Here is a 502-nt window from a genome sequence, read left to right on the forward strand (position 1 = left end):
GTCCATGCGTTGAGGCGAGCGTGGGGGGGCCCGAAGGCCGGGGTCCGGACCCCTGCCAGCGGCAAATAGTCTTTTATCTGCCAAAAGCGTTCCCTTTCCCGGTCAGGAGGAGAAATGTTCAGCCGAGAAGCGCGTCTCTGCTCCTTCCTGTGCCCCTGCCCACACTTACAAGTTCTGGCTGACTTTAATTTTGTTTTTTAAAGATTCTAATTTTTTGTTTTGTTTTGTTATGAATAAAAATAAAAAAAAATAAAAAAGAAAGTGGCAATATTTTTTTCCGTAAGCTTTTCCTAGGAAAAAGCGTGGTTTGGAACAAAGTTGTACAGTTCTGAAGTTTGAGATACAAGAAGTACTGTGTGAAACGCTGTAAATGGGGCAGAGATTATTTTATGTACAGTCTGATGTGGGGGGAATCTTTTAATTCTCGTTGATTCTTAGGAAGAATTTGGTTCTTCACTGTCAGGGTTTGGAATTTCATGGTTTCTTTTTTTTTTTTTTCTTG

This window comes from Fulmarus glacialis, unplaced genomic scaffold (assembly GCF_000690835.1).
Source record: "Fulmarus glacialis isolate BGI_N327 unplaced genomic scaffold, ASM69083v1 scaffold21244, whole genome shotgun sequence".
Taxonomy (NCBI): Eukaryota; Metazoa; Chordata; class Aves; order Procellariiformes; family Procellariidae; genus Fulmarus; species Fulmarus glacialis.